This window comes from Phodopus roborovskii, unplaced genomic scaffold, assembly GCF_943737965.1.
Source record: "Phodopus roborovskii unplaced genomic scaffold, PHOROB, whole genome shotgun sequence".
In the NCBI taxonomy this organism is placed as follows: Eukaryota; Metazoa; Chordata; class Mammalia; order Rodentia; family Cricetidae; genus Phodopus; species Phodopus roborovskii.
In genome coordinates, this window is record NW_026126408.1 from 11,557,060 (window position 1) to 11,569,390 (window position 12,331).

At 42.6% G+C, this 12,331-nt stretch overlaps 1 protein-coding gene across 6 annotated transcripts in view; it reads right to left on the minus strand.

Annotated features, from left to right (window-relative positions):
• The window catches only part of Dtnb (dystrobrevin beta), a 196,782-nt gene that overhangs the window by 49,934 nt on the left and 134,517 nt on the right, over positions 1-12,331 (minus strand). The window lies entirely within an intron of this gene.

Genomic DNA, 12,331 nt, shown 5'->3' on the forward strand with positions numbered 1-12,331 from the left:
CAGAGAAATAACTAATACAGTGTATGTGTAGATGTGTGTAGATGTGTGTGGGCACACACACACCATGGGCCGAGTTGCTTCTCTCCTTCTACCATGTGGGTCCCAGAGATGGAAGTAGTTATCAGGTTTGGTGGCCTGAGTCTTTATTTCCTGAGCCACCTCAATGGCCCCACTTTTTGAGACATGGTCTCTCAAACTTTGTATGTGGCTGAGACTGGTGTTTTGAACTCTTTTTTTTTTTTTTTTTCCTTTCCTGAGACAGGGCTTCTCTGTGTAGCCCTGGCTGACCTAGAACTCTCTCTATAGACCAGGCTGACCTCCCAAGTGCTGCTGTGCTGGTGTTGAGCTCTTGATCATCCTGTATTCACATCCCAAATGTTGGGATCACAAGCATATGCCAAACATGCATGATTCAGGCATAATTACTTCTTTAGTCCTGATTAATTACTGTCAGCAACTGAAACAGCTTCTATTCTAGTGGAAGAGATAAAGAGTAATATACATTTTGTGCATGCACATGCATGTGCAGGAACATGGGTGCCATGGCAAGCATGAAGGTCAGAGGTCAACTTAGTGACACTGGTTCTCTCTTCTCACCATGTGGGTTCTGAGGACTGAACTCAAGTCCTCAGGCTTGGCAGCAAGCACCTTGACTCACCAAGCCATCTCTCCAGCCCACAAGTAACAATTTTACAGCATAATCAAATGATAATGATAAATACTGTACAGCAAATAGAATGTGAAATGGATGGAGAGTTTCAGATTTTTAAATTAGATGGCGACATTATGACGGGATTTAAGACAATGATGTCAGTCTTGCAACTCTTTGGTTTCCATTCAAAGTGCTAGACATTTAGGGGACTGACCTCCAAAGAAGGCTAAAAGCATCAAGTGATCTCTAATGTACTTGTAGACAATTATTCACTAATATTGTCTGTCTTAGTGGAAGCAGTCCTCTCAACCGTAAGGGCCAGCTGCTCTGATGAAAATGCCTATTAGACTCTTAGTTTGAGGGCACTCACTCAGCCAAACCCCTCTTCCTCATTACCAGGCCCACGGGCATGCTGAAGTGAAGTAATAAGAGTCATCTCCATATCTGACATTCTAAATTATTTCATAGGGGTCAAATTTTGTACTTTTGATTCCCCCTTGCAATAATCAGAAGACACTATTAACAAAACAGATGTGAAGACCTCCAAACCTACTGAATTGGAGGCCATTATCTCCTGAGTTGAATTAAAAATGAACCACAACAGTCTGATTTCCAAAGTACTATTTCTTGGCTATGATATTCCAGAGTCTAATAAGAGCAGTTTGGAAATACAGCTTTATCATTTCAGTGTCCTTATTCTAAATTCATGAAGTTAAAGAGCCTGCTTTTCTCAAAAGGCCAGAGACTTAATATTTTAGGCTTTGGAGGCCAGGGGATTTTTGTTATAACTGTTCATTTGCCATTGAGGAGGAAACAGCCATGGTCAACATGTAGTCAAATGGACATGGCTGTGTGGCAATAAAACTTCATTTACAAAACCACACTGTTGCTTGCAGGGTGCAGTTTTCAGTCTATATGGTAGCTGAAAAGTAGTCTAAGGCTAGACAGATCTCACTCACTATGCCAACATTTCTGCAGGATTCAGGAATATTTGTTTTATATTTTCAAGTTTGGGGCAATATTAGGAACCAAAGAATCCTAAACCCACATTGACTGGTTTGACTAATGTGTTTAAACCTACTCTCACTCCAAAATATGTTCCAGAGCCCTCAGGTACCTTGAATGAATTTTAGGTATCCCTAGGGATGCACTGTGATGTTGGTGAAAGACTAAGGATGGTAGTTACACTCTCCCATGGTGACACAATCCGGAGAAGAGAAGCTCTGGAATTAGCATGTTCTCTTTCCTGGTAGCCCTCTCTAGCCAAGGATCAACTGCAATGTGCTCCAAATCTAACAGTACCAACCCAAACTACAACATATATTTTTTATTGTTCTTTCCAGGCTTGTGGTTGTAAACATAGCAAGTCTCAGGCACTTTTCAATTTAGCCTAAGTTTGAAGGGAAAATGGGAAAACATACTAGACAACATTCTACAAAATGAAGGACAAAATACAAGAACAGGACAAAAAGTACATGAACTAACTGGCCTTTGTGGTTGAACTAGAGGTCAAAATGGGAATAAGACAGCCAATATTTAGGAAGCAAGGCAGTAATAACAAGTTAAATCAAAAGACAAATGCAACTCAGTAAAATGGCTCAGCAGGTTAAGGTGATTGCTGCCAAGCAATTTGATCCTCAGGACCCACAGAACAGAAGGAGAGAAACAATTCCCACAAGTTGTCCTTTGACCTGAACATGGCTCCCTCTCCCAAATACATAAAAACATAATACAAATTATTGTTTTGGGGGTGGAGCTTGAGACAAATTCTCTTTTTACACTCTTGGATGATGTAGAATACTGTCTACAGAGCAGCTGGTCTCAAACTCCCTCTGCCTCCTGAGTGCTGGGGTTAAAGGCATGTATCTCCACATCTGGGTAAAAACATTACACAAATTTTAAAAGCACATATCAAATACAACTTTTTGTTTGTTTTTAGACTGGTTCTCATTATGTAGCCCCAGCTGTCCTAGAACTCACTATGTAGACCAGACTGGCCTATAACTTGCCTCTGCCTCCCAAGTGCTGGGATTAAAGGCCTTAATCTATGCCCAGCTTCAAAAAAGTAAGTTTTAAAAAAGAGTCAAATGCAAAACAATGTAGCTACTGGTATGTAGTAGCTACTTAACGGTATGTACACTTAAAATAGTGTACAAAACAGTGATGTGGTGATGTTCTTGCTGGAGGAGAGCAGAGAAGAGTTGAGTTAAGCTGTTCTTCACTGAGCGGTGATGAAGAGGAAGAGGTTCGAGTGGGAAGGTTAGCTCAGGGGCACATGTATGGCATTTGAGATACCTATGAAACACCCCAATGTTTCTGAGTGGAACTCAGGAAAGTATGTGGTTGGGAATTAAGATGTGGCATCACTAACAGGAACAACAAGAGTCGGTAACCAGAGACCCAAAAAAAACCCTAGCCCACAAGGGACCATATAACTACAGGGACTTAGAGCTTGGGGAAGGAAGGCAGAAGAGGTCAAACTTAAGCTGCACTGGGATCTAGAATATAACAGAACATTTAGATCCTCTTCCGTCTTCTAAATTCAAGACTAGGAAGGAAAAAGACCAAAGACCATTTGGTCAGATGGAATGAAGCACTTCAAAGAAGACACAGTCATTCAGCTCTATTAGCAATGCTATCTAATAAGCTCAAAGACCTCACCACTGTTCTCTGCCATCAGTTGGTGGAACAAGCTGATTGCAACAGCAAATCAAGAAGACAATTCTCTGGCTCTTAACTGCAGCACCTGAATTCAGAGAAATGTTAGTATTCTGTTTTAGCATGAGAAATCTAGTCCCTGTCAAAGGGACTGGAAGACATCCAGGGGGAGTCTAATTAAAACACAAACACCCAGGGGCTGGAGGGATGACTCCATAGATCAGAAGACCTGCAACTTTTGCAGAGGTCCCAGGTCCAATTCCTTGCACACACACAGGGGCTTACAACTCTTCCTGTAATCCCAGTTCTGGGATACTGGACACCATCTTCTCCTCTGCAGGTGTTAGGCACATGTGTGGTTTACACACATGCAGGCAAAACACACACACACACACACACACACACACACACACTAAATGTAAACACCTAAAAATAAACAAACAAACCAGAAAATACCCAGAATAGCCAATGACTTGAGCAGGAAATCCCTTCTAGAAACGGAGACAGGATAGGAACACGCACTGAAAGCATCAGTATAGAGTTTTGGTAGAAGGCAGTAGTTGATCACCCTTGGCCAAGAGACATCCCTCTAGGACAAATGTATAATAAGCACATTCATCAGTCACTTCCAGATGCTGAGACTCCAAGCTCTACAAGGCAAAAATGACACTCTTGTCCATGACACTGTAAGTAGTTCTATGGACAACTCAAGCTTCTTTTTTCCTGTCACTAAATGAGACACAATGTCAATGCATTTGTCTCTGTCTGAATTATCTCTTCTTTCAGATTAATTTTTATTTTTGTGCAAGGAGAGTGCATAAGGTACATGTGCATGTGTAGGGTGGGTGCACATACCTGCAGTGTGCATGTGTGTGTGTGTGTGTAGGCCAGAGGAAGATGTCTGGTGTCCTGATCTACTATTCTCTATTTTCTGCCTTATTCCTTTGAGACAGTTTCCTCCTGTATCCACCCCAGCCCCAACAATGCTGCTGTTACACAGGGCCACACCTGGATCCATAAAAAGGCTGCTGGGACCCTAACTTAGGTCCTCACCCTTGTACATCTCCCCAACCTTGAACTCTTCTTAAAGGACCAAACATTTAGGAAGAAGAAAGGAGTAAGAAAAAGACATCTTTTTGATTCACTGCCTCTGGGTCCTTACTTTAATATAAGCGAAAGAGGAAAAATGATGCTGTCCAATAAGAACCCGTGGAGAAAGATGGATGGGTCAAATGCCTGTCAGGCCCTCTGAAAGTCTTCTGCACCAGCCAGGTGACAGAAGATGACCTCTATGAGCCCTGTGGACACCACTCACCTTCACTGATAGAACAGTGAAGTGCTGTTAGTCTGCCCAATGACTTTACCTCACAAATGAAGATCACAACAAAAGAAAAAGAGACAAAAACATCCACTTCTTTTCCACATGCACCAGCCATATGCAGGTTTTTAACTACTAATTAATTAAAATGAAATTAAAGTTATCTCCTAAGTCATATTAGCCATATTCTAAGTTCTTAATAGCCACATGTGACTAGTAGCATAAAGGATAGAAGAATGGCTAGCATGGGGATGGTATTATCACAAGCTGGAGAAAACTTGCAATTGCAAGGTTCTTTTTAGGATGTTAACACCACCAGACTCAGGTTTCAGAAAGAAAAAAATCCCTCTGATTGCAAAGAAATGACTAAGTTGAGGCTGAAGTGGGGACATAGGTTCCATGAGAAAATAAATGGGGCCACAGCCCTGACTCTTTCTGCATATGCTTCAACAGCTAAAGCAAGCTGGGGTATTTTAATAGTTTGCTATTGAAAATAAGCCCAGCAATCAGGAGGCAATGGCAGATGGATCTCTGTGAGTTTGAGGCCAGCCTAGTCTACAAAGCTATTTCCAGGACAGCTAAGAAGACAGCCCTGTCGCAGAAACAAAATACCCCACCCCCACCAACAACACAGAAAGAAAACCTGACACATCTGTGGGTACACAGAGTAAGCCTGAGCAGGATGGAAGGGGTTCGGCGCCAATACAGGATCCTCCTTTGGTGTGCAAAGCTGAGATATAGCACAAGTACCTGAGAGCAGCAGCCCTGAGGTGACTCCTCAGGAGAAGACAGAAAAAGTGAGGGGGGAGGGGAGGAAGGAAGGAAGAAAGAAAGCCTACAGAGCATACGAAAATAGTGTGTGTGCACGCATGTGTGTGTGAATGTACACGTGTGCGTGCATGAGGGGACTGAGAATGTAGCTTAGTTTGTGGAGCACTCACGTAATATATGCGAAGCCCTGGGGTTCATACCGTAGCCCTGAATAAAATGGGCATGAAGGTGCATAGCTGTAGTCTCAGTGCTTGGGTGGTAGAGGCAGGAGTTCACTATCACCTCCAGTCATGTAATTTCAGGCCAGCATAGATACGTAAGACTAACACACACACACACACACACACACACACACACACTAATGAATGAAAAAGAAATCACAGTGGGGTGGGGAGGGAGAGACCATATGTGTATTAGAGAAAGGCAGGGAGGAGTGGGGAGAAAATGTGTGTAGCCTCAACTGGTCATCTCCTGGATCTAAGTATTTGCATGCCCTTTGCTGGTAGAGGGGAGAACTAGGTATTAGGAACACTATGGCATCCCACAGGCACCTCTAACTCAACAGAAGTTTGCTGGCTTCTTGCCCAAGTTTCCCTTCTGTGTTTGACCAAAGTCACCGTAACTAAAGCCATGAAGGAAACCCGGACATTAACTTTGTTCTTCCTTGGCCGTCCAAGGCCAAGGCCAAAATCTCCAGAGCCTGCCACCCACACCCACCATGCCAGAGCCACTCTCGTTGTAATTAAACAGAGAGCAGTGTCCCACCTCAGTTCCCTTCACATGTGCTGCCATGACCTGTGCATATGTGATGCCAGCCTTGCTCCAATGAGAGGAGGAAAGGACCTGTTACTATGCTTCTGTCCACTTCAGGTTTTCAATTTTATGTTTGCAACTACCTATCTGGAAATAGTAAAGTTTTCTGTTTATGACAGTCTGAGTTAGAATTGCTAAGGAGTCCACCTTAAATCTTAAATAGAAATGGAATCTAATCCCAACCCAGAAGAGGCTGAAAACTGGCAGGCTGCCCAGACCCAGGACGGCTTTGGGTGCCTGCCAACACAGAGGGCCTTGCAGTTTCTTCCGATAATGTGTTAATTTTTAATTACTATGCTTTTCCATCTTTCAAAAGGAGACTGGAGAGAAAAAAAAAAAAAAAAACAACCCATAATTCCTGTGTTGACTTGGAGGGCTTCTCATGAAGAATGCAAACCAGCCAGTTGTTTCCTGAAACCTTCACTGATCCTCACTTTTAATCAGACTCGACTTCCTCTTCTTATGGATAGGAAGCCACTCAGTGGGCTGAGGCCACATATATGGCTACTTTCTGGCTTAGCAAATTTAATTTTGCCTCCTTTCTCAGTTCCTCCACATCTGCTGTTTTCCATCTAAAAAGCCAGCAGACCACGGTTGTCACTACCCTACTGGAGTTTGTGGATGACTCAGTAAGCTCTCCCCAGCCAGAAGGCCATATTGCTGCCATCACAGTGCAGCCTGCCTTTAAACTTTCCACAGTTCAGGAAGAGCATCTCACACCACAGTGCTTTTGGATTTTTAAAAGCTTTCCTCCCCTGTAAAGTATATGCTGAAGTGAAAAAGTCCTAAGTGATGATACATTGCCCTTACCCAGGATTCCTAGCAAATGATGACTACCCATGCAGGCGTACAACATTCTGGGTCCCCTACTGACCCAGACAGGAGGCCAAACCCAGGGTCCTCACACACATGCTTGTCAAATGCTCTACCACTGAGCTGCATCTCTGGTCCCATTCTCATTTTCTCTAGTCTGTTCATTCAAAACAGCTCATTCATTTGCTTGGCTTTGCTAAAATCTGATTATTTTGCTTCTTAATTATTTCTGTTTTGATAATGTATAGGTCTGGTTGGTCTGGAATTCTCTATGAAGAGATGCCTACCTCTGCCTTGAAAGGGCTGGGATTAAAGGTGTGTGCCACCACATCTGGCTCTGTAGTTTTTGGTGGTGTTTAAGAAAGAACTACAGGTAGGTATGACTTGATATACCATGTTACTTGTCAGCCTCCGATTCTTCCTTTTCTAACCTGCAACCATCACCTTTGTGATCTTTGTTTTTATGGGTTTGTTTGTTTGTTTTGTTTTGAGACTGGGTCTCATGTAGCCAAGATTGGCCTTGAGCTTCCAATCCTCCTGAGTGCTGGGAAAACAGTCACGTACCACCGTGTTCAGTCTATTTGCAGACCTCTGTGCAAGTTTTTAACTGCATCATTTAGAGAAAAAAGTGTATTATTTGGTACACAGCTTAAAGAATCGAAGAGTAACAAAAGACACTCAGACCTGATGTGGACCAATGGCTTTAATCTGGATATCCTAAACTTTGGCACTTTCCACAGGAGGCAGAAAGGGCCCAGGAAGGGTGTGATGGTATCTAAACTTGCACAGAGAGCTGCCTAAGGGAAGGGAATCCTGGGAGCAGAAGCATGTCTCAGAAGGTGTGTGTGTGCGCGCATACATGCGTGTGTGTGTGTGTGCAATGTGTACACATACGGACATAGCTATGCTGCATAGCAACCTTCATAATTTCCTGTCCCAGAACCTTGTCCTTTCTTAACAACATGGCCTTACTATTGAGATTGAGAGAGAGAAAGAGAGAGAGAGAGAGAGATATATATATAGAGAGAGATTCCCATGCTTATTTTGATGATGCAGATTTCAAAGGCCCGGCCTATCACACATGCCCAGGACAGGTAGTAACACAATACACAATTCTCACAGGGTAGAAAAGCATAGTCCTTGGAGGGCCCTGGCTGCAGAATGCACTGGAACCCCGGTAATATTGGGAGTATCTGTTCCAATGGGGTATGTGTGTCTGTCTATCTGCCAACAACAGGAAAAGCGTTGATGCCTATAAGAAGGAGGAAATAATAGGCAGAGTCCCCTGCCAGTCAGTACCTCTTCTCTACCTCTGCCTGTGTCTTGTGGGTCTGTATCTATTAGGTAGGTTTGAGTGCCTGAAATTTGCTCAGTGTTGTAATGCATGTATCCCCAGCATTTGGGAGGCAGAGACAGATGTGTAGGTGTGAGGCTAACCTAGGCTACGCTGTATTCAAGGTCAACAAGAACTACAGTGTGAGACCTGTTTAAAAGGTTTCATATGGAAGGTTTTTATTACTGTACAGTTACATGAAATTTCCATAGAACTGAAAGCACCGAAATAGTTCCAGATTATTAAAGCTAAAACTTTAAAAGGCATTTGAAATAAAATACTTTATTTTCCCTCTCTACCTGGGTATGGGGCAAGAGTCATACACAGCTTAATCCACATTCTGAACCTTAAGGAGAAGGAAGGCTGGGGAACAAAGGGAGGAAAATAGACAGTGAAGAGGGGAATCAAACTTCTTGAATTTTTTTAAAGTTTTCAAACTGTTTTAAAATGTGTCATTCTAATGAATACAAAGAAAATAAACTGAAACTAGTTGAAGACATTCTTTTTAGCTATAGAAATATCCATAGAGGCGTTTGTTTTTAAGCTTATTCATTGTGTGCCTCTGTGTGTGTGTGTGTGTGTGTGTGTGTGTGTGTGTGTGTGTGTTGTGCGCATACAAGAGCAAGTGTGACTTGATGGTGATGGTGCACACCTTTAATCCCAGCACCTGGGAGGCAGAGGCAGGTGGATCTCTGTGAGCTCAAGGCCAGCTTGGTCTACTGAGCTAGTTCCAGGGCAGCCAGGGCTACTGAAGAACCCTGTCTTCAAACAAACAAACAAACAGAGCAAGTATGTGTGTATGTGTTCTCTTTAGCAGAGGCCAGAAGAGCGAACCAGGACTCCTCTATCCCTTTCTTCCTGTTCCTTTGAGGCGTGGTCTCTTTCCTGAACCTGAAGTTTGGTTTTCCTAGCTAGCCTAAAAGACAACAACCTCTAGTTAGTTTTCTGTCTCTAGCCCTCAGTGTTCAAATTATAGGTATGGGCAGGGCCCCTGACTTGTAAGGGGTGCTAAGATCCAAGCTCTGGTCCTCGTGACTTCATAGTAAACATGTTTAACCACTAAGTCATCTCTCCAGCTCCCTGGTTTGGAATATTACATAAAGCAAATCCCTTGAGTGGAAACTTCCAGGAATATAATTTGTATCAATATTTTCCATTTAGAGAGTCATCTGCATCTTTTATTTTTGGTTAATACAGCACTATGTTTGATAACTCTAGCCAAAACCACTCATACATGCAATGCCTGCTAGAAAATGTAGATGATAAGGCTGTAGCTCAGCTGGAAGAGGCCCTGCCTGGCATGTATAAGGTCCTGGTTTTGCTCTCCAGGATCACAAAGCAGGTGTGGTAGTGCAGGCATTCAAAAGGTGGATTAAGGCCAGCCTGGGATACATGAAATGTTATCTCAAAAAAGCAAATTAATTAAAAAAATCCAAAATGCTTTAAATGTTCTATTCTTCAATTAATTAATTAATTAATTAATGTGCTGTTTTGTCTGCATGTCTGCATTACAGAAGAGGGCATCAGATCCTATTATAGATGGTTGTGAGCTACCATGTGGTTACTGGGAATTGAACTTAGGACCTCTGTAAGAGTAGCCAGTGCTCTTAACTGCTGAGTCATCCCTTCAGCCCCAAAGTTTTCCTATTTAATTTTTTTATTACTACAATACACATTTCTTGTCTGACCTGGTCTTGTTTTTGTGTTGAGTTGAGTTCTACAAGAACGTGTCTTATCTCTGGAGAGTACCGCCATCCTTTGAGAATCCCTGCCTCAGTAGCACCAGACATCATGCTGGGAAGACATACTGGGTACTTGACTTTCACAGATTGGAAATACAGGTCTGATTACACTGAAGAGCAGGAATAAAAAGTACTGAGCCTGGAGGAAGCAAACATGCTACCTGCAATTTAGACTTCTTGGTTACTGGAGCCACAAAGCATAACATATGTGAACTACTACTACTACTATCCAGTCTCACAATGTTCTGCTGGACATATACAGAAATCCACCAACTGGTTTCTCTCCAGCTGTGCTTCTCCAAGCTGCATAGCCCCATTGGTTGTCATGGATACAGTGTGATATCTGCTCTAGGACTAAATTCACACAGACCAAGGTGCCAGCTGAATTGCTGGCTTTCTAAGTCTTAATCTGGAATATATTGAGCTGTATGAACCAGCTCTAAAAAATGGTAGACATAATTTTAGGCCTGACATTGGTAGCTGGGACTTGTGTATAAATACAGCAAGCCTAAGGGTGAAAGTGGCTGTGGTTAATGTGTTCACAGTCCCTTCTATCACTCTTTTCTCTTCCTGAAGGCCTCTTGAAGCTACACTCACCCAGATCACTGCACACCTTGCATCTTATCCTGGTCCTCCCTAGCACTTTGAGCCCTCGTGTACTCTGGTGATGGAGGGGAGCAAAACTAGTAAGCAATGAGAAGAACTCAGATGAAGCGAACCCCTACTCAATAGGCTATGTTACTGAAGTTAACATAAATTTTCAAGCTGAATTCTTCCTACAACCTAACCTGTCTTCTAATTTTGAAGTGAGATCATCCTCAATGGGGAATGTAGGGTTTAAATGTTATGGCTTTATATATATGTGAAAGTTGAGGACAGGCAGTCAGCTGCTCTGTGTCCTTGGGGATATCATTTGTAACCTATTCTGTCTTTCTCACTAGGTTTCTTACTGCAATTGCCTCTAAAATAATAAAGGCAGTTTATTAGATCCTCACATAAACCCCACAAGGCAAATGTCATCATCGACACCATAGAAGAATTGAAACGTGTCTAAAGTCAGACGAGAGCCAGATCCAAACTCAGCAAAACTCGGACTCTGCCCTAGTGCCCCACACCACTTACTACCTGACTCTGCTTAGCCGCATGGCTGTTTGCCTGCTAGAAATGCTCTTACCTGGTCCAGGTCCTGGGTCTCCAACAGACAGAGCTGTCTCACCAGGTCACTGATTTCCTCAGTCTTTAAGTCCTCTTTCTAAGGTAGCCCTGCTGCTAGCTCCTCTGCTTTCTATTAAGGTTACTCCCCAAATTGGTTTGATGACAAAAATCACCTGAAGAACTTGTTAAACATACAGCCTCTCCCGATCCTATTCTTGGAGATTCTGATTCATTGAGTCTGACACGGTCCCAGAAATGTGTATTTTTAACAAGTGCCCCAGGGAACTCTTCTCTTCTGTGGGTTTGAGAAATGCTGTTCTGGGAGTTTCAGCCAATGGGAACAACTACGGCTGCCTTCAGGATCATATACTGCATCAAATTATTACCAGAAAGATCCCGTCTCTATAGTCTCATTAATCCAAAGTGCTCAGCACATACGGTACAAAGTGGTTCTGTTTTTTTTTCTGGGCAGGATGGGAAGTCATGCTGGCTGAAGAGGGATGTCCATGTTTTTTTTTTTTTTTTTTTTTCCCTCCTTTCAAGTGATGACTGTTGAAAGAATTCTTTAATGGCTGTGCCCATGAGGGAGTTTCTGTATTGCTCTGGTCATGGAATAGCTTAAATCAAATAGAAAGTATGTCACCCAGCATAGATCTTTTAAGTCTGCCTGTGAGGATTTTGAACAAGAGAAAATTAAATAAAAGGAGAAAGGAGTTTACAGAGTTTTCTTCCCTTGACGGACCCTAAAGCAAATTCTTTCATAACTAATCCTGAAGGACCTGGGCCTTTCAACTTAAATGCTTATGAACCATCCACAGAATGGCTTAGAATATTTTATGAGAGATTAATTTATATAGACTGTAATTAGATGCAGAAGTGATCTTTAATATTAAAATAATCAAATACAAAATTGTTGAAACTTATGACTAGTAAACTGTGCTTAATGTTAGTAAAATCTCAAACATGCCCAATGCACTCTTACATGGCTGGCTGCTGGACACAGTGGCATATCTACAGTGTATGTATGCCTCAGAGCTGAATGCCAACAGCTGCACAGTGAGTCAGAAGGGGAGGGG